The sequence below is a fragment of the Triturus cristatus genome, chromosome 1_2, assembly GCF_964204655.1.
Source record: "Triturus cristatus chromosome 1_2, aTriCri1.1, whole genome shotgun sequence".
Lineage (NCBI taxonomy): Eukaryota > Metazoa > Chordata > Amphibia > Caudata > Salamandridae > Triturus > Triturus cristatus.
The window spans coordinates 841,474,790-841,497,533 of record NC_140580.1 but is presented as its reverse complement, the minus strand read 5'-3'; the positions used below and the strand labels follow the sequence as shown (position 1 = coordinate 841,497,533).

General features: G+C 42.8%; 1 pseudogene; it reads left to right on the top strand.

Annotated features, from left to right (window-relative positions):
* Positions 1–22,744, top strand: part of LOC146868123 (UPF0696 protein C11orf68 homolog pseudogene) — a 37,872-nt pseudogene that overhangs the window by 10,185 nt on the left and 4,943 nt on the right.

Here is a 22,744-nt window from a genome sequence, read left to right as displayed (position 1 = left end):
GCTGGAACACTGACAACAGCTAGCAGAATAGGTCTGCAAAGGTTTCTAAAGAGAACCTTCCCTCATATATGTAGTGCAAGACATTTCTAAATTTTTAGACAACTGCTCACTAGCATGAATGCTTACTGTGGAAAATAGGAGGAGAGACGACAGGCCAAAGGATCCATTGGATAAGAATGACTTAACCATGCTGAAAGTTGCAATAATGTTTTATATTTTCATATATACGTGTTGCTAGTCAGAAAAAATAAATTCCTTAATACCATTTGCCTTAATGCCATCCTACCCTCGATGCTTTATGCATAGTTTTCACTTATTTTTGCTGTGTGCTACTGCTCGTGGAGATTTTCATTTACTCTGACCCTTTTGCAGGGAGATTTTCTGCCCATATTGATCACAGTGTGATTGCTGTGATTAACCTATTTTCCTTTATTAACAGTTGCTACTGCAACATGTTGGTGAACACGGCTGAGTTTTCTGGAACTGCTCTTTATGAGGAGCTCAATCTGTATGACTAATTAGAAACTCCAGAATCTTGCTCTTTTCTGAAAGAACTCTTCATAGGTTCTTTTTTAGGTTAGGACTCTTAGATTAAGATAGGGACTATTTCCTTTATGGAACACGCTGTCTATTTTATGCTGACTCTAAGAAAACCTTTCTCAATATTTCTGTAATTTGACTAACCTGCATAAAAATGACAAAAACAATTACTATTTTCTTAATGAGAAAAAAAGCATTGAAGTGATTCCAAACCTCTCATCATTGACTGAACATTAATATACTGAAAGATATGAGAAATATAGGGCACATATGCTTACATCTTTAAGGGACTATCTAATACTTAACACCGACACAGTGGAGTCACCGGTCATCCTGTGGAAGGCTATGAAACCCACTCTCTGGGAAGCTGACATTGCCTTCTGTAATGCCCAGCATAGGCTGCGACGTGGCAAAGTGCTCAGAATTGAAGCCCAGTTACTTGATTTGGAGCGAGCTTGTAGGGAAGTTGCAGGACAGGCTGCGTGCAGACAATTGCTGACAGTGCAGCAGACATACGACAGTGAGCTCCTTAACGAAGCCCGCCTTTATTGGCTTGCCACCCGTAGCCGGATTTACCAGTGGGACGACAAATCAAGTGCATGCTGCATTACCTGTTGCAGCAGACATTGCACCCCCAGACGCTCCCGAGTATACGTGGTCCTGATGGAACTGCATTTACAGACCCGACCGCCATTGCCGACAGTTTTGCCGCTCACTTTGTGGAACTTTATGCCCCCATGAGGTATTGCCTGTAGCCATGGTGCAGAAATGTATTGACGATTTCCCTCCCTGTGCTTTGTCCGCTACAGCACAAGATGCACTGAGCGCTTCTCTGTAGGCAGATTAACTCCTGTCTGCACTATTGGCTATGCGAGTGGGAAAGGCACCAGGCCCAAACCACTACCCTTGTGAGTTTTTTCAAAAATATCACACCCAACTTTTAAAACCCTATCTGGGGGCCCTGGAGACTTCCTAGGAGTGTGGAATCCTTCCGTCCGATTGGCAACAGGCTGAGATTGTTGGGTTCTTGAAGCCGGGTCGTCCACCGGAACACTTCTCATCCTATCGCCCGATTTCCTTACTTAATGTGGAGGATTAGCTTCTAGCTGAGGTGATTGCAAATCGTTTAGTCCCGGACATTACAGAGCTGATTCATCCCGACCAGGCAGGATTTATGCCACACCACGCTACGCGACATAACATCAGGCATGCCCATAATGCCATTGCTGCGGTCGATAAGCTTGATACTCCTGCCGCGCTCCTTTTGGCAGACATGAACAAGGCTTTTGATTCCCGTAGCTGGACGTTTCTCTTTGCCTTGCTAGATTGCCTCAACATCGCCCCCCGGCTGCTCCACTTTAATCGCTTGCTCTACACGGACATTACTGCCTCGGTCCGAGTGGCTGATTCAGTCTCCAGAGGCTTTTCCACTGGGTGAGGAATGCGCTAGGGCTGTCCGCTCTCTCCTTACCTTTTTGCTATGGCTATGGAGCCGTTTGCGGCTTGGATACGGATAGACACGCAGCTGCGCTGTTTGGAGTGGGCACCAGGCACCTCCGATCGCATTGCGCTTTATGTGGATGATGTCTTATTTTTTCTCACAGATCTAGATCGGACCGGTCCGCCTCTTCTCCGCATTATGCAGATCTTTGGCCAAACCACTGGCCTCTATATGAATCGGGGTAAATCCTTTTTATGGCCGCTGCGGGCGGAGATCGGCTGGGCGACTGGTTGCAGGAAGTGGTGGTGGCCCCCGATGGCTTTAAATATCTGGGAGTTTATCTCTCTTCGTCTCAGACCCTGGCATGGAATAAGAACCTCGCCCCCCTGTGGGCACAGGTGGGAGATCATACACAAGAGTGGTCCCACCTACCTCTGTCTTTGTTTGGTAGGTCCGCTATCTTTAAAATTATGTCCCTCCCTCGTCTCCTGTACCAGTTACAGAATCATCCCTATCCGATAAACCTACATGATTCCGCCAATTGAATGCAATTCTAGCCCGCTTCCTCGGGGTGGCGGTGCATCACGGGTGGCTCTGAGGACTTGCTTTCAATCTACCTACACCGGCAGAGTGGCCACCCCAGATATTCAGGCATATTACATGGCCTCCCATCTTCTTGTCCTTAACGATTGGTGGTATAGTGACAGTCAGGACCCGGCATATGCGCTTGAACGTTGGCTGTTGGGGGATAATGCCATTCACATGGTCCTTTATGTAGTGACACTGCTTTGTGAGCTACCACCTGCCAAAGCCACGATTTTTAAGATTTGGAAGGCGGCGCTCCGCCAGATGGGCTGGTGGGGGAGACTTACTAGAGAAACTCCACTGTGGAAAAATGGCCAATTATTAAAGCTCACACACTTGTCCGGGTTCCGAGGTTGGGAGGCCATTGCGATTGACTCGTGGGGGCAGTAGTTGGTGGATGCACCCTTAAGTCTTTTCTAAATATACAAACAGAATACGCTATGCCCCATATGAAATTTTATCGGTATCTCCAATTCCGATATGCCTTTACCCCATACCTGTCTCACCTGACGGAAATCCCTGAATTTAACCCCATTGAAGCAAAGGTTTTTATGGGCAACCTAGGAGACCATAATATTTATAAAATATATTGCACACTTATTAACAACACCCCTACCACACTGTTTAATACCAGAGAGGCATGGCAGACGGATCTGGGTCCCCTAGAGGAGGATGACTGGGGGAAGGCTCTGGAGTCCCCACACAGCGCAGCAATTGCGGCTCGTCTGCGTCTCATCCACTTCAAATACTTGCACAGAGCCTATTATACCAGACACAGATTATGGCGTGCTGGACTCGTTGCGTCCCCACATTGCCTGCGCTGTAAATCTATGAAAGGTACATTCCTTAATACTGTGTGGTCATGCCCCATACTATCAAAGTTCTGGAACGGGGTGTTCACATGCATGTCAGAGGTCTTGGGGTGGACCATTGCGTCCTCAACGAGACTTGCTCTACTACATATTACGGAGGACATAGGTGGGAATAGATATAAGCGCCACCTGTTATTCCTGGGCCTTACACTGGAAAAACGGGATATTGCCCGAGTCTGGAAAGATGAATACTCAACGTCACTTGGGTTGTGGAAGAAAGGTCTAGATTTTTGTATGGGATTGGAGCTCCCGGTCTTCGAGGCAAGGGGATGCCCCCGTAAACACTACAAAATTTGGAAAAGATGGTCCGAATATGGAGGATTATATCTGGAGCCACATACCGCCCCCCCCCCCCGTCTGATGCTGAAGAACCACTACTATGATACTAATCGACTGGCATGTACGTAGTGTTTGCATTCACTTTGAATATGGATAGCAGAAATTTTCTCTTTATCTGGGATTATTATGTTTCCTAAAAGGAGGCAATGTGGCACAGATGTCCTTTTGTCTTTTCTTTCTTTCTCTTTTTTCCATTTTAATTTTGTTTTTCTTTTCTTTGTGGTTATTAATCTTTCTTGCAATATATTCCTTGTGGAACCAATCCTTTCTTACTGTTGGAAATGTTGCTTCATATATTTGTCACCATGTATATGTACACGGGGTGCTCTATGAAGACCATGTATTGTACTGGATGTCAACAATAAAACTATGTTGTGGATAAAAAAAAGATACTGAAAGTAGGTGATTTTTTTAAAAAGCATTTGATTGCGGCTCCATTCTAATACGGTGGTAAAGATCCATTTGCCTGGAGACGGATTGACGCCAAAAATAGGAGGCCGTTGTTGTAAGTGCTTTGGGTTTGCACTGGTCATCAATTGGCCCCCCAAATTTTAGGTGCTGACACTAGTTATGGGAAGTTGTAATAAAGACCTTCGAGCCAAGGTTGGTGGCTAGGCTTAGAGTTTACAGAAAGTTTGTACTCAGGTCTTGGGCAAATGTTAGGCTTAGGTGTATTGTTAGCAGGTTCTAGGTTTAGAGTTACATTTAGCCGTTAGCTTGCTTCTAGAGTTAGTCTTAAATTTAGTGTTAGGCTTATGTGTATATTTGGCAGGTTCCGGATTTAATGCTTGGTTTAAGGCAGGCTCACTCTTATAGTTAGGCTTAAATTTAATGGTAGGCTTTAGCGTGTGCTTAGCAGGTTCTGGGTTTAGATGTTGGCTCGCTACTAGAGGATTAAAGTTAGTGTTGGGCTTAAGACTTTGGCTAGCAAGTTCTGGGCATAGAGTTAAACTTGGACTTTGGGTCAGGGCCAGAATTATGCTTAAGGTTAGAGTTAGATGTAGGTTCAGTGGTGCTTGGGAAGAGCATTACACTTTGGTTTAGTACTTGTTCGATGGATATGCTTTTTTCGTTTTTAATACATTTCTTTACAACAGACATCACTGCAATTATAACCATAGGAGCTGTGCTGCTAAGTATTCAGATTACAGTATGTTGTTTTCAATGTATTTAGCTTTGGTATTATAGTTTAGGTTTTATGTCCTTCAACCCTCTGCTCTATTGTCACTTCTTGTATGTGTATTTGTAGTTAGTTTGTGCTTCACGATCTACCTGCACTCTGTAAAAAAAAGTCAGAAAAACACAAATTGTATGATGGAATTTTGTGCTAACAAACTGTGACTGTTCCCTTCCAGTCTAATTATTACCCAAACACTAACAGGCATACGATCTTTCCAGACAAGTGTTTTGAAACTGTTATTTCCCTGAGTCAGTTGATTTAGTTCTGTTGCTGTTGTGATCCGTTTTCCCACGGAGCACAGGTATTTTTATAACCTCTGATTTTATCTGGAGGTGTCACGAAAGACAAATTGTAGAATGCAGAGTGTTGTTCCCAGGTTGGCTCACTTCTGTTTTTTCCACAAAGGCATTTTTAGGGGTGGAAAAGAAACAAAATAAGTACAGATCATTGTTATTGCTGACTATGCGATGTCACACCTGAATAATTTTAATGTCATCAGCTCTTTAACACCATATGTCTAGGCACATTGATGTACAAATCAGTCTCCTCTCCAGGGAAAATGTCTCTTCACCTGTTGCAAATGTGTTCTCCTAGATTCTGCTGTGGAATATGGGTTTTTGCATATTGCATGGTTTGTGACCAATAGACGTGAGAAGAGAAGTTGTACTGGTTTACAAATACAAACTGTAACCATTAACACCATCAGACACGCATAAGCAGTCACAAGATGCAACAGGAAATAAGTGGAATTATCTTTGACTGAAAATCTCTCTGTGTTATTAATAGGATTCAGTTCAAACCATAGGAGAATGAAATTGTAACACTTTTTGGGTCAGTGGCATGCTGGCTTGAGGTAGATACCATGATACATTATTGTTTCAAAATGTTATAGTCAGGCTTCAGTGTTTGAACAATATCTATGTATAACACATCAGTGATCAGTAATGATCAGTGCATGTTTTAAAAAACATTCACCCAGTGACACTGGTCCCCTAATCACACAGCGCACAGTCATGTATAATACAAAATGTAAGCATCCAAAGATTCTGAAATTACACATGGCAAGGCTGGTGTGAAAAATGTTCTGTTGATGTTTGGGGGATTTATAATGCGCTGCTCACCGCCTACTGGGACCTCAGAGTGAGTGGATAGCAATAAAGGTTAAGATGGTGAAGCCTTGAGAGTACATAGTAACCAGGGAAGTGGGGAATCAGTCTTAGGCATCTGAGTATTAGAAAGAGAATACTGAGGAAAACGTCCCAGGTGGTAGTGTTATCCGAATGCCAGGGTAAAGAGGAAAAGTCTTTAAGGATCTTCTGAATTTGCAATGATCCTGTTCCAATCTGAGGGGAATGGGTAGGGCCTTAAATATGGAGGTACTTGGCGCTCCGCACTTGCGTTCAGTCTACGTATTGCGGGGGGATTGCAGCTGCAGACATTTACTCATACTACGTCGCATCTCACATCCTTGTAATCAACTAGATTTGGTATAATTCTCCCACTGATCCGGCCTATGCTATCGAACAGGCCGCAATGGAGCGGGTCCCCCTGCTCCATTTACTCTATAGCTACACAAGGCTAGATAATTTACCGCCTGCTAGTAGACAAGCCGTCCAGCTATGGAGGGCCAAGACCAGACAAATGGGTTGGAGGGGGCGTCTTACTAGACAGACTCCCTTGTGGCAGGGTACGTACCTGAGATCTGCTGACACGTTGAGAGGGTTCCGGGGTTGGGACCTGGTGGGGATCTCTACCCTGGGCGATGTTATGAAGGGCTCGACCTTAAAATCATTCCAGCAACTACAGACCGACTTCAGCCTCCACAAGTCGCAATTTTATACATTTTTACAGCTCCGACACGCACTCTCACCTCAGATCCGCAATATGGAGGCCCTCCCTGAGTTTTCACCCCTTGAGGGTCGCCTGTTGAAGGGGGACCTCGGATTGCACAAAATCAGGCAAATATACCAAACATTGACGACGCACACCCACACCACCCTAGCCAATACCCGGCTAGCCTGGACTGCAGACATTCCCGAATTGACGGATGACGATTGGGCGGAGGCGATCGCAAGTCCGCGGGGTGCGGCCGTTTCCACCCGGTTCAGGCTCATCCAATTCAAATACTTACACAGAGACTACTACACGAGGATGCGATTGTGGCGAATGGAGGTCATTCAGTACCCTGAGTGCCTGCGATGTGGCAGAGAGGAAGGATCCTTCTTCCATACGGTTTGGACTTGCACAGCCCTACAGCCCTTCTGGAAGAGAGTCAAGACGTTTCTTAATGAGGTGCTGGGGTGGATGCTTCCACTGGACCCACGGCTGTTCTTGTTACATTCCACTGACGATAACGGGGGGAACAGATACAAACAGCACCTGCTGTTCCTCGCCCTTACTATAGCCAACCGGGACATAGCGCAGGGATGGAAGGCATCCTCTCCCCCGACTATAGGCAAATGGAAGTCCGAATTGGACAAGTGTATGGGTGCTGAGATGGCTGTATTTGAGGCTAGGGGCTGCCCACGGAAACATCGCAAAGTATGGGCGCGATGGGCAGCTTACCGCAGAATTGATTTGCCCCCTGTCCCTGAGGACGACCCCTGAGTTGCCCTCCCCGCTCTTCGTCATGCGTCCCTTAGGGTGGTATCGATGGCCTGCTTTATTATTTTACTGGGTTGTCTGCTGTGAATCTGCTGAATCATGTATTTTTATTTAGACACTGGTCCATTGTCTGCACAATGTTTAGATTATTATTTTCCCTGCACGTTCTGCAAGGTTTGTTTCTTTTCATAGAAATGGTTATCGATGCACACATTGTTCAACTGCTTCACTGTACCATTGAGGTGCCGTTGCCCAGTGTATCGGAATGTGACCAAATAAAATTTGTTATAAAAAAAATATATGGAGGTACGTTGGTGAAGGGGGATTTGACGTCATATTTTAAATCTGAATTTGCAAGGTGTTATCGGCCTTGTATCAGCGGATCTGAGAGGCCAGGGTGGCTGGTAGGGAACAAAGAGGTGGGCAATATGGTTCGGTGTGCAATTATTTAAAGTTTTTGTGGATGAGACAAATACATTTAACTTGATCCTTTCCTAAATTGGGAGCCAATTGAGAGATTTGAGAGCAGGGATAACATGGTTGCATCATTTGAGGTTGTAGACCAGTCGGTCCTCGAAGGTTTGGACTTACTGGAGTTTCTTGAGACCAGTAGTAGGAAGGCGTGTCTCCAAAGCCATTGCAGCAGTCCACGTGGGACATGACCACTGCTAGGATGAATGCAATTTTCGGTGTGCAGTGTAGAATCGAGAAGATAACGTTCAGTTGATGAAGGTGTGAAAGGCATTTCTGTCGACCGTGTTTATCTGTGGGATAAAAGAGAGATTGATATCAAAGATAACACCCAGGCTTTAGGCTTGCTTCACAAAGCCTAAAGCTTAAGCTCTTGGTTTATCTCGATACGTTATGGCAACACCAGTTGTACATCCCAATAGTTAACGTAGTCTTGTTATAGCTAGAAGTAAATCACTGGTTTATTCTTCTTCAGATTTCTATTCAACTCATACAGACAACATGCATTCTGTCCATCAATACAATGGACTTTTTCAAGTCTCACATCCTTAGCCCATGCCAAGAAGCACCAGTATTTAAGATTGAATGTATTGTTACATAGAAGGACTAAGAAAATGTCCATCTGCAATTTTGTACTAGAAGCTTTGTGCCAGAGGTCAGTGGGAAAATTGCCACTTTATGTGCCCTACTTGACAACACATCCAGACTTTGAAACATGATACAACTTCTATTTTTAAACTTCATTTCAGATTTTTAGCACTAGGAATACAAGATTACAACAATACATTTGTAAGAGCCACGGCATTTAAGTACAGTGGAAGGTGAATGGTACAGATAGGCAATATAATATAACTTCTTAACGGAGGTGCCCATAAGATTACTGGAACTGAACTTTGCTTCCCATAGAATATACTCTGAAGCACCGTAAGTGTTTTAGTTATAGGATAAGGATTCATATTAATAATTCGACCTTACTATCTAACGAACGGGGAGTAAAAACTGCAAAACATTTTCTGGTGAAGAACCACAGAACTCATTCTTCCTGATTATTCTCTGGCATGCCTTTACTAGCACCAGACTGCAGGTCACTGTATTGTCCATATATACAACAATGCATACAATCTTGAATACTTGTGCTTCTTGTTAGCGTGCACTACAGATGTAAGCCTTGAAAACGTTCACTGCGTACATGGACAAGACATGTGTTGGCTTTATTACATAAACAACAGTTTGGATAATAATAATCCCAAGATCTTCACAACTATAGCATGACACATATTGCTTTAAATATTTTAATGGGCCATTGGTGTTCCTATAAAGTACAATGAAAAAGCTTTGGCGACTCAACAAGATTAAAACACAGAACATAGCTTTGGGGTAGCATTACTAACTGCTGAACTAATCAGCAATGCTAGTTATTGGCTTTCGCCGACATATGGGACTCAGCAGCAAATGAGGGTGCAGGAGGCGGGTAAGGGATATTCCAACTAATGTGTTAAATCATTATGTAATATATATCCCAGAAATAACTATAAAGCATGTATCTAAAGTGCTCATTAAAGTCTAGTTTTTCCATTACCTGTAATAAGAAAATTACATCAATAATTCACTCTAACAATCTATTTCAATTGAGTTTTGATACTCCTGCCAAAAGACAATGACATGAGGAGTGGCATGCATGTTACTGCATAGGACTAGTTATCCTTTAAACAACTAAAGAGATAAGCAGATTTTAGCTCTCTTTTTTTTTAACCTTAGCTGTAGAGAGGTTTATGGTATCATGATTATGTATTGAAGTCCTGTGGTGCATTACTGCTGTGAGTTAAACAAGCACACTGAAATCTGCTGCGATCTGCTGATCCTTACTATAAATCTCTGTAAGGCTAACTCAACCTTCATCCTTCTTGTGCTGGTAAATCAAGTACGTTAGATAGAGCAATAGTGACAGCTGGTATTCTTAATACTCGCGAGGAAGAATTTGTATAGCAAAGAATCTGCGGTGGCGTAAAACTCTCTGAAATTCCTCAATAAAGGCTGCATGTGAAACTGTGCCTTAATACAGTAGATTAAGACCCTCACACAAAACATCTCCTTTGATTACACAGGCTGTCTTTTGCTTTTTTACATCCCTTTCACTTTATTTTGTTCTTTATATAACTCTTCCATTTTTTCCAGTGAATTTATTTTCTCTTCGAATTTTTCATGCAGTTTCATACTACTTTCATGTTTTCTTTTTTCGACTTCTTATATTTCTATTTATTTTGTTTTTAAGATCCTTTTATTTAATTTTATCTTCCTTTGTTTGCTACTTTTTTCACCTTTCTTTCATTTACTGTTTGTCATTCTTGAATTTTCCTTGTTCTTTTTCTCATCCATTTGGGAAATCCACAATTGTTTACTTTGCTCTTATTCCTCTTACCCATATCACTCTGCTGATTTTTCTTTTTTGTCCTTTTTTCTTATTCTCAGTGTCTTTAAGTTTATCTCTCAATATTTTGTTAATATTTTTACACCTCCCTTTTCCTTTCCCCATCTCCCACTTTCTTTTGACTGGCCTTTGTATTTCTCCCTGGCTTTTTTCTCTTTCTTCCTCTTATCATCTTTTATTTTCAATTGTATTTGCCTGGGAGCCAAGAAAAAAACATTTTAGAGGCCCATCCCACTCAGTCGCCCTCAAAGAAGCCTAGGAGAAAAAGCATATCTGATCAGGAACTGGGCAACTTATCAGACAGCTTTCTTGCCATGCTGGAAGCCCAAATTGAAGCATCGCTGGCCCAAACACCTGTATTTGGAAGCGAGTACCAATGCAGGCCCATCAGCCCCACAAACAGGGTAACCTATATCTCCTCTCACTGGGCCTTCCAGCCCTTCCTTGGCCTCTCTGACCTCCATTAATATCAAGTAAGATAATCCAGGGCACCCTTAGGCAATCTCAAAAGAAGGAACAACAGATAGACTTAATCCAATCCATTGCCTCAAGCTTAGCGGACCTGGGGCTCAGACAAAGCATATTGTAAAATCTCATTGGGCGGGCAGGGGTGGACCAACTCTGTTCATGCTCCCCATTGATTGACAACTAAACTCTCTGTGTGAAATACTGTGGAAACTCATGGATAGTTTTAAGAACAAGACCTGCTGCCTAGGAACAAACATAAACGTACCGGCTTTGAATAGATTTGCCCCAGTCAAACTGCAGTCCTTCTCCAGTCAAGGCAACATTGGCTCCCCCGGAAATCGAAAAGTGGTATCACCCTACCATCAAACAGCGCACTCACACCCCTTGCCCCACAGCGGACACATTCTCCCCAAGTCTGCTCGAAGAGAGCGAACAAGCCCAACTACGCAAATCTTTAATACCATCAGCCTCCTTAAAAAACTCTAACTTCTCGAGAAGGGAGAAAAAGAAACAGAAAAAACTATCTAAAAAACACAGCACCTTGCAAATAGGAGATCTTTGACCGCAGGGGCAGCTCTCACCCCTCAGGTGCACCAAGTGCAGGGGTCCATTAAGCTTTTTACGATTTTTTAGGTCTCGCCTGATCCAGCGCATGCGCTGGTCTGGCCGAGACATAGTGTACGGGTTTTGAAAGTGCTGCCACACGGCCTAGCACTTGCGTTCACGCGGGCGTGCGCGCAAGCAGGCGACAGCTTTCAGCGCCCGAGGCGTCATCCGGAGCTTTCACTTTTTCCGCTGCTGCGCGCGCAGCACTCACATGTTTGCCCTGCTTTCACTTTTACCGTCTTGTTCTAATGTTATAGCGCGATCACTAACTTGTCATCGGGCCGCTCAGTCAGTGCTTGGATCGCGATTACTTTCACTTTTGCGCTGCCACGCGCTCGTGGGCAGCTCTCGCATGCTTTTTTTTTTGCGCGATTACTTCCACTAACTTGTCCTCTCTTGTATAGCGACACAATAATTTTTTAACGAAACCAATGCAGCAAGACCCTTGATTTGGCATTTGATACAAATGGTGCAAAGCTGAGAATGGTGCAAAGTTGTTCGTACACCTTGGGCAGGAAACCTTGAAGAAAAGCAGCACCGACAGCTGCATGAGCATGCTCAGCAGGTTGGGCAATACAATAATAATGCTCAAATACCTCATTCAAGCGATCAAGATAACCAGCAGCATATTCATCTTTATTCAATTTACAGGTGCTAATTTTGGCCCAGTCAGTCTAGACTGACCCCCTCCATGTCAGTATTTACCAGTGTTTTTGTGCAGTTGTTGGAGCAGCTGCATCAGCTGGGCCTGTTGACGCCAAATTACGCTTTTCTAACAACTGTTCTTTAACTCAGCTTGGAATGATAGACACAAATTTTATGAAACTGCTGTTTGTTGGTTACTAGGGGGGCGGGCGGGCTGGGAACCAAGGCACATGGGCGGTGACATAGCCCCATGTCCTGCAGCTGGGGCACTCTGTAAAAGGAGGAGGGCATCTGCAAGGTGACATGAGGCTTCTTGGGAATTATCACTGCCTTTCTCAATAAAGTGGGATGTTGAACATTGTGGGGGTTTCTTTCAAGTCTCCCGCTCTCTGTCCGAAGAGATGCCTCCGACTGTCCCAGGTTACAGTTCGGGTATCTCCCCTTTCAATTCAGTCTCTCGCATCGCCGCTGCATGGCTCTGGAGGCGCGGGCGTGACAGCCTCTTCTCTCACACCCACTGGGCCATCCTCTCTCACTTGGTCTGGTGCTCTTGCATGGGCATCACTTGATGGTGCCCCTTTCGCTGGTGGCCCTTTCGCTGGCTGTATCGCTGCTGCTGCTTCTTTCTGGGTAGCAACGCTGGGGCGATCCTGTGCTCACTGGGTGAACTGAATACATCTTACATCTCCTTCTTTTCTTCGGATAGTTCTAGTTTCTCAGGTGCCACTTTGAGGAAATAAATAATGAGGCCTAGTAGCAGGGGTGCAAGCATTAACCCTGTCTCTCCAGTCATTTAAAGGCCTTCCTTTTTTTTTTAACACGTTTTCTTATTTTCTTGGCATTGTGGGCTTTTTTTAATCTTTCTAATTGGATTACTGAGATTGATGTATGCGCTTCAGGGGGGGGTTTGTGAAGAAGCAATGGGGGGTTGTGGCCCAAATTGCGTTTTGCTGTACCAATTACTTTGTTTGTGTTTTAAATAATTTGAAATAGCTTTGATGCCTAAAGACCTACCAGTATCTCTGGATCTGGGGTGTGTAATATGCATTCCAAAAATTTTAAATGCTATATGGTCTATGTGATCCATGTCCTTTTTTTGGATACATTTTGCCTCTTATTGGTATTTTGCTAATAATGTCCACACATGGAACACACACTTTTAACTTAAGTTGACTCTTGGCCCTTCCCTCCATATGTGCTATTTAGCCATGTGTTCACCACTGAGAATGAAATGCATCTACTGCCTCTCCTTTCACTTTTGAATTGTGGATGCTCGTCTCAGAACGGGCCACGTTGCACGAGCCAAATAGAGCCGTGCAGTGTACCTACCTTTTGAGCCCAAAGATTAAAATGGTGTGGGGAAGGTAATAAATAGTATTTATTATTTTAAGATATTGTAATTATGCAGCTTCCAGGACACCAGACTAAATTCAGACCAAGCATTGGCATAGCCAATAGGTCTTGCCTTTGGGACCTTATAAGTGTTTAGCCATGCAACAATTGATGTTGTTGCACCAAGGATATTGTGCTGCATAACTAAATACTTATAAGGTCCCAAAAGCGAGACCTATTGGCTATGCCAATGCTTGTCTAGTTAGCACCCAAGTCAAGCATGGAGAACGTGGAAGACACATGCACACCGAGCTGTTGGCAAGAAACACCAAGAAACCCACCCCTCGAGATATAGCGCCGGCAGGAACACCAAAAGAAGAAGCAGCCTCCAGCCTCCAGCTGCACAAACTGCCCTAAAAAGAAACTTAAAATGGTTAACCAAGGGCCTAACATGGCACAGGCACCAATGGTCAGTATTCACACATCTGAGATCACCCTAATACCCACACCCACCACAAAGCCATCTAATGAAAACAAGGAGACCCTGGTAGATACTGGTGCGCTAAGCAGCACACCTGAAACAATGGGAAATTACGCCCCCTCAAACACAATGATGGCGGGACCGCATAGAGAGGTCACACTCACAAGCTCAATCTATGAATCAAATAAACTTACAGCCGCAACACATGGGACAAACGGGGCTCAACCATCAAAGCCCAATGTGCAGGGGCCCAGGGCTCCCACAACCACATCTGCCCCTAGGATACAAGCGGCAGAAACAAGCACCAACACAACCCCTTCTCATACCGCCCTAACCAGCAGGTCACCCTTCACTAAAGACCCTCTTGGTCTTGCAAGCAGCGGCCAAAACACTCTTTGATCCCGAGGCACTTTGCCCAGCAATTTGGAACAGGGGAGCATACAGTATGGCTCAAACGATAACCTGCAACAGTTCAAACTAATCAACAGGCCCACCCCACACCTGGCAACAACAGTGACCATGACAATCAGCTATAAAAATCATTGGGTCCAACAGCCCAATGGATGGAGGCAGAACGGCTTCACAAGCAACTCTTCACGTGACCACACAAGCCGCCCTCACGGTGAACTTAGGTCCCCATCCTTCCTACCTCTATGTGCACTGGAGCCTCAACCCACCAGACTAGGTGAAGTCACACAAGCAGGCACTATGAAACAGCTCGTACTGGAGTTCATCCCACACTATACTTCCAAGGGCTCTCATGACATACTAAATAGGTAATCTATTACACCAATTCCAACACATCCCAACACTGAACGACCTGACCTAGGCTGACCTAACATCTGTATAGTTCGCTCAAATCACAGAAAAAGGAACCTCAGATGCCACTATAACCACATGAGAAGGCCTCAGAGACATTATTTTGAGCAAATCAAGGTTCTTTGAGGAATGGGCCATAGAGCTGTTAAAGTTACATCTAGCGAAATATCCACATGTGCTACTGCTGCAGGAGCCCCCAAGGCCGTACAGGATTGGCTTCCAGGTGGCTCAAAAGCTGCCAAATCCCTAGCAGTATAATACACCTATAACCTAAGAAAGGTAAGACACATGACAAGAAGCAATGACAACGACAAGTGGAGCCAGCTGAGTAGCTTCCACTGTGGCAGCCAAGAGAATTACGCCTAGCTACCACCTCCCAGGCTGCCCACAATCTCAGAAACCCACAAAAGAGCCTATGTTTACAATCACATTGTGGAACGTGGTGGGCCTCAAGTCAACTTTGACAAGCAAGTCTGTGCTGGCATATGTGCACAGAAGTGACATTCTCTGTCTACAGGAGACGTGGGCGCTCACCCCAACAGTTCTACACAGCTTCTATGAGCTTTTTAAGCCAGCAGAACACAACAATGTATTCAGCGGGCCATCTGGAGGGCTCTCAAACTTTGCTAAGCACACCGGCAAGATTGACATTATGTTATGTTAGCTGCATTTGATATAGAGCTAACAAATCATCCCCATAGGAATATCTTGGTGCTAGGCCAAATACAGACAAACAGCAATAACCGAATTGGACCGAAGTACTAGAATAGCCATGTTTTTAAAAGCTTTTTGAACGTTGTCCCCCTCAACCAAAATTCTCCATCCTTGCAAGCTGTAACAATCTCAGGAATTACAATCTGTCACAAAAAACTCCCCTGCTCTTGGTAAATTGCTATCATAATGTGCCCAAAGCACTAAAACTGTCCGCAACCGACGACCTTTATGACTGCTTAGAGGCCCTCCTTCTGAACTTCGCCTCACACAAAGTTCTGCTTGCAGGGGACTTCAATATCAGGGACCTGGAGAGTGCCAGCAAGGCTGCCTGCAAAGCCGAAGAACAGGCGACCTCCTGAGTGTCTACAAACTAATCTCTGCTGAACAAGCATTCAAGGCTCAAGCACCCTCCCACCAGTTTCCTTTCACCTTTAAAGGAATTTCAACAATTGACTACGTCTTCCTGTATGAATCCTGAGAGAGCCGATTCATTAACCTTGAGATCCCCAACAGGTCTGAAAGTAATCACAACCCCCTGACCCTAATTGTTGATATAAGAGCTCCACGGCAGCCAATTGGTGGGCAGTGGGCTCTTCTACGTAAGCCGAAGCAACAAAGCTAGTCAGGAGAATCAAATGGAGGGCGACATACACCTCAATGGTGGTTAAATGGCTCACCAAGGTGACTATGGATCCCAATGCCAGCCCAAGAAACATGCACCACAAAGTGGAGCATATTGACCAAGGAGTTAATGGACTTTCCACTAGGAACTGAGGGCTGCAAGCAACATTCAAGGGCAAAAGGGAAGGAGCAGATCAATTGACAGTACAACAAGAACATTGTCACAGCAAGGAGAGCACTAAGAAGGTCCTTGCACACCCACAACTCAACTCCACTCCTAAAACTGCAATGAACATTGTCAAATTGCGCGAAGAACCCAAAAAAAGTGATGTGGGAAGCAAAGAAAGCCTCAGAAGGAAGGGAATGGCTAAGGATATATCAAATGAGCCCGGAAACAAGCCTAGCCCGCTTTTTGAATCACATCAACAAATTAAAGTCTCCAAATTTAACCAGGGAAAATGGTGTCCTGGAAAGATCCTAGGTGAGACATGTACTACGCTATACTCAAGCCAGCCAGCCACACCAGATCACGCAGAAAAATGGGGGTCTGTAGAGCAGTCCACAGGGAACCAGCAGAATCTAACCATCCCAGCCCAGTTCTGCAAATTTATTATGGAAATAAAAAATGAAGGGGTGCCAGGACCCAATGGCCTTCTGGCTGGAATCTTCAAATGTGCCTTGGAGGACTGGCACGAGGTGCTAACCCCCCTCTTCAACCAAGCTTTCCTCTCCGCCTAAGTTCCAAACTTATGGAGGGGCTCAGTCTTATGCCCTATATTCAAGAAAGGGGACACGACAAACCCAACTAATTACCATTGGATAGCCCTACTAGACCTAGAGGCTTGCTCACTACGTAAACAACTAGAGGTCTCGGTCATGGACAATGATGCTCACCCATTCTTTAAAACAGGGTTTCTAGCATCAGCATCAAAGATAGACAGCATCACCACACTCGCTGTCCTGAGCCGTCAAGCAGCCCAAAAAAAACAGCTGCTACTTCTCTGCTGTTTTGTCGACTACAGCACCAACTTCGACAAGGTAGACCGTCCCAAGCTATGGAGAAAATTAAACATGTGGGGCGCTCCCTCTGAACTACTTGGGGCTATTATCTGTCTGTACTCCCACACATGGGTCCGAGTGAGAACCGGGCTACACACTGTCACCTCCCAAATCACCTCCCAAGGAGGCCTGAAGCAGGGTTGCGTCCTTGAACCCCTTCTCTTCAATTTATACACAGCAGACTTGGGCTAGGCTCTGGAGAACCGCTGTCTGGCACCCCCCGCCTAGGCCATTCGAACCTACACATCTTGCAATATATAGATGACATTGTAGTAATGGACCACACCAAAGTTGGCATATAGCGAGAATTGAGCAGTCTTCACACATACAACGAAAAAAACTATCTCACAATCAATCAAGACAAGACAAAAGTCCTCATTTTTGGCTGCCACAAGGACAATACATTTCTTTAAGTTTCAAAAGAATGTTTATTAGAAGTACAACAAAAAGACGCATCAGATAACAAGTAACATAACATCAACAGGAAATATTACTAAACATACTATTAATGGCATATAGGCAAGTAATCATAAAAGACAAGAAGATCTATGGCAACGTAAAAAGGGTAAGGAAAAGGAAAACGGGAACAATAATTCAAAATTAATAAGCACATAATTAAAACAAGGTTACATTTGAACGAATCAAGGTTACATTTGAACAAATCAAGGGGGTTGAGTAACTTTCTGAATAGATGGTACTGGAGCAAAGGAACTTTTAGCACTATTATCCAGAAACAGCATAACAGCAGACCATAAAAGTAATCGTTTTTGCTTCTGAGACATGGGAAATACAAAAGTTGTGTCAAGTCTGTGGTTATGGCAAACAGAGTACCACCAAGCTAAATATGAGAGTTTGGAGGTATCTTTCCAATTTGTTGTTATCTGCTGAAAGGCAGTAGCAACTAACAGATCAATGATTTGCGTTTGTGATTTTGGTTTATTCCAGCTATTGGAAAGACTACCCAGAAAAATATTTGCAAATGGCAGGGAAGCGTTACTCCCAAAAATAGTATTAATTTGGGACCAAACTGCTTTCCATAACTGCAAAACTTGTGGACATGAAAAAAGTAGATGTTGGGAATCTGCTTGAGGGAATGAACAAGACCAACAAGTATTGGGAGTGTCAGAATGCATTTTATGCAAGGAAGCTGGTGTTAGTAGCAATCTATTATAAATTTTAAAAAAAGAGTTTGTGTGGTACTAGCTGCTTTGGAAGACTTTCTAATTTTCGTCCAAATCTTATCTCAAATAGATATGGACCAATTTATGCCTAAATCAGTCTCCCAGGAAAGTTCAATCTTAGTTTTGGATCATTAGTAAGAGCGGGGATAATAAACAAGTATAAAGGGTGGAGGCCTTCGGCGATCTGGAGATGATATTTGACCAGGAGTGATCTAGTGGCATAGGGGTGTGAAATAGGGAGTGAAAATATGAATAAGAATCTAGTATAGCAGAACGTAGGGTTAGAAATTTATGTGAGAATGGAAAAGAGAACGTGCTTTTGAAAAAGTGAGAAAGGTGTAATTTTCAAATAATTGATGCACCCATAAAATGCCTTTGTCCCTCCAGGTTCTCCAATAAATCGGTTTTCCCTTGATGCAAATGAATTTGTTATGCCATATTGTGGAATTGAGAAATGTATTAAAATCGTGTGGCTCAACATGAAGAAGTTTATTCAAACTATTACATGAATATTTAATGATAGGCGTATGTAAGTTTTGCGGTTTTCTCGTAAAAGATCAATATTCTTGGAAAGAAAACAGGGAAAGGAAGGAGCTCTCTAAATCGATCCAAAGAGGCAAATCAGGAGAAGGGACAGATAACCACTGGATAAATGTTTCAATAAAAAGGCCTTGTGATATTTCAGAAAATCAGGGAAGCGGACACCTCCTTCAGATTTCGAACACGACAACTTTAGTAAGGACATGGTGGGTTTTTTGTTCATCCACAGAAAAGAAATAATAATAGAACTGATTTATGGAACCATTTTGTGGGAATAGGCACTGGTATATTAGAAAGAAGATAGAGGATAATAGGCGTCAACATCATTTTAATGGTGTCAAGACGACCCCACCATGAGAGATATAGAGGGTGCCATTTGGTAGTGACAGAAGTAAGCTTCTCAATACATTTATTAAAATTAAGAGGAATTGATCATTTGATGGAAGAAGTGAACCATATGCCAAGATATTTTATGTGAAGAGGGCTCCTAGTAAAATTGGACAGAGAAAAATCCTCTTTAAAAGTATATTTGGATAAGGGCAAAATTTCACACTTGTCATTATTTAATCTATAGCCCGAAACTAAAGAATATGATTTAACTTCATTCAAAAAGGCCGGCATGGAATTATGGGGTTGGGAGAGGAATAAAAGAACGTCATCAGCATAAACAGCTAATTTGACCTGTACAGACTTAGAGGAGTAACCCGTGATGGATTGATTCTGTCTTATTTTAGACAAAAAAGGTTCAAGGGCTAAATTAAAAATGAAAGGAGATAAAGGACAGCCTTGTCTCACTCCTCTATGTAGAGTAAAGTAAGAAGATATAAGACTGTTAGCAAAAATGGCAGCCATAGGATTTGAATACAACAAAGAGAGCAAGGAGATGATTTTCGGGCCAAAACCAAACCATTTTAATGTCTGAAAAATGAAGGGCCAATATGCTCTATCAAAAGCCTTCTCAGCCTCTAAGGCTATGGCAGCGAGGGGTTCTGAAAGATTTGGCGATTTGGAAATAATGTTAAAAAAAACAAGCAGGTATTATCATTAATAGATCGACCTTTAACAAAACCCGATTGTTCCTAACCTAAGAGTTGAGGTAAAAAAGATTCCAATCTAAGAGCTAGTGATTTCGAGAAGTCTTTGTAATCTATGTTAACTAGGGAAATGGGTCTGTAGTTTATGCAATAGCGTAAATCCTTCCCCTCTTTTGGGATAAAACAGATTAAGGCTTCCAGAAAAGTACCAGAGGAATTACCAGAAGAAAGGAAAGAGGAAATTAAAGTATGTAGCTTAGGAATGATTATTTGGGCAAAGTGCAAGAAGAATTCGACAGTGAAAACCATCAGGACCGGGGGCCTTTTCTTTCTTAAGGGATTTAAGAGCATTAAGTAGATCAGTCGGAGTCAAATCAGTTGCAAGGAGGTCAAGATGTAGAGATGGGTTCGAGCACTTATGAATTGAGGAGAGATAGAGGGAAATATCATCTTCAGTGGAATAAAGTTCAGGAGTATAAAGTTGTTCGTAGAATTGAACAAATTCTTGTAGTATATCAGCGTCTTTGTATTTAGAAGTGTTTGTGTCCGATATTATAGATTCGATATGAAGCTTATTTTGTTTGGTCTTTAGATAATTAGCTAATAATTTCCCAGATTTATTTTGTCCACCATAGAATTTAGCACTAGTTTTTAAAAGAAACAAAGAGGCAGCGTCAGTTGTGTCTTTATTATATTGAATCTTGGCATTGATGAGATCTGTTATGCAATTTTTCGATTTGGAAGTGTAATAAGTATGTTCCAATTTCTTTATCTTCAAGAGGAGTTCCTTATTTAAAGCCCGGGCAGTTTTCCGTTTATTAGAAATGTATCGAATAATAAAGTCACAAGCAGAAGCCTTAAAAGCATCCGAGATTATATGAAAGGGCATAGTGTCATTATTATTAAAAAGGAAATTTTCATTGAAAAAAGAGATAAAGGAAGTGTTGAAATGAGGGTCCAAAAGCAAGGTATTGGTAAATCGCCATCTCCTGGGGTGAGCTAAATGAGGCAATAAGTCTAACAAGATGGAGACAGGAGCATGGTCGGAGATGAGTATGGGGCCTACATCTGCAGATATGAGAGATTAAGAGACATTGTGTGATGTAAAAAAATAATCAATTCTTGATTGGGTCTGATGGGGTGCGGAATAAAAAGTTAATTCTTGCAAAGACGGATTACATAATCTCCAAGTGTCAGTTAAATGTAAATGTTTAATAGTTTGTATGAAAGTTTTATGTGCCTTTGAAGGAATGAAGGATACTGTGGATTTTCGTTCTAAAAAAGGATCAAAAACTTGGGTGCAATCCCCAGCTAGAATAACATTACTAGATAAATGGGAATTCAGTTGATGTAAATGGGACCAAAAGGGGGCATCACCAGAAGTAGGGGCATAAATATTAAAAAGAGAGAGCAAGACACAATCAATCTCTAACTTAGCAAACAACCATCTACCTTCCTCATCTCTCTCTTGTGAAATAAGGGAGGTCTGCAGTGATTTGTGGACTAAATTAATAACACCATTTCTTTTGCCATCACCAGGGGGGGAAAAAAGAGTTCACCAACCCAATTTTTCTTGACCTTTAAAGATTCAGACTCAGTGAGATGGGTTTCTTGCAGCAAAACGATTTTAGCATCCAGTTTAGATAAATAAGATAGAACCCGTTGTCTCTTAATAGGGGAATTTAAACCTTTAACATTCCATGTAATTATTTTTAAAGCCATAGATCAGGAGAAAAAAATAATTAGTAAAATGAACCAACCATAATGCATATACCAATCAAATACAAATAAGATGCAATTATATGTGTATAAAACTTGAAACTTAAGAAAATGAAGAAGGAAAAAAGAGAGAGAGAAAGAAGGGGGTGAATAAATTGAAGAGGTGAAGAGAAGAGAAGATGAAAGAATATCTAAACAGTTAAGGAAATAACAAGTGTGACGGAGGGAAAGAAGAGTAAAAAGGAAAGGGAAAAGAAGGTAAAGAAAAAGAAATAGTAGGTGAGACAATAAAGAAGACACAAAAAACATACTTACAAATAATCCAAGACACATGTAAGGTGGGGAGAGATGGGGCCACATGGAAGAATGACGACTCCAGACTTCAAGCGGGGGGCGGGAAGGGACGAGAAAGGATGAGAAATGACGGGCAATACAACACATGGGGAAATACATCACGAGGACGGAACCTGTAAAAAAGAGAAAGAAGATAATGAAAAAATCAATACAAACCGGAAAGTAGGAGCATTGACTAGAATCAAGCAAGAGCAAAGAGAAACATCAACAGTAACCATGAGAAACTCAAGACTCAAGTAGGAATTTAGTCAAAATCGAACAACATCAACTATTTGTTGATCGATGAGGATGATGCAGATGTATCCATAGAATCCACTGATAAAAATTGAGAAAGCTTTTCAATTTTAGAGGATCTTCATATGTAGTAGTCTTGTTATTGATGATGACTTTGAAGAGGTATGGATGGAAAAGGCCATAACATGCTTCAAGAGATCGAAGTTGAGGTCTCATTGCTAAAAAAGTCTGTACGGCGATCCGCAGAGGGTTTTGAGTAATCTTGAGCGAAAAACAAAGTATTGCCTGCCCAAGAAACACAGTTAGCTGCTCAGGCAGCTGACAGAATCTTAAGTAGGTCAGTATAGTCTAGGAAATATATGATAACCCCTCTCGGTTTCGTCATACTGGTAGAAGACGATGCAGAAGCAGGACCCAAACGATGAGCTCGCTGGATGTTAAGCTGAGTATCCTATGGCAAATTAAGAGCTTTGGGCA